Source organism: Buceros rhinoceros, unplaced genomic scaffold, assembly GCF_000710305.1.
Source record: "Buceros rhinoceros silvestris isolate BGI_N320 unplaced genomic scaffold, ASM71030v1 scaffold13122, whole genome shotgun sequence".
Lineage (NCBI taxonomy): Eukaryota > Metazoa > Chordata > Aves > Bucerotiformes > Bucerotidae > Buceros > Buceros rhinoceros.
Window position 1 is genome coordinate 3,390 of NW_010397215.1, and position 351 is coordinate 3,740.

A 351-nucleotide genomic window follows, 5' to 3' on the forward strand; every position below is an offset into this window, starting at 1 on the left:
CCCCACGGCAAAGCTGCCGGTGCTGAGGTGGAACAGCAGCACGCCCCGACATCAACGTGAGCACCGCAGCTGGGAAGAAAAGGGGAGATGTGCCGGTTGCCCAGGGATGCTGCAATATTTCTGTTCTATTATTAATGGTGCTTGAGCCTGTCGGCCGGGCCGGAGCCGCAGAGGAGCCCCCGGCACCGCTTTGGCAAAGCCTTTGGCTTTCCAACCCCCCGGCTGCACCGAAACCCTCATGGCTGCTGTCCTGGGTTTGGGAAACTGGGACCCGTGGGCTTTGGGACAAGCAAAGGCTCCCCTTTTGAAGGATGGGGTAAAGCTCTGAGAGCACCCAAGAAGGTCCCTGCC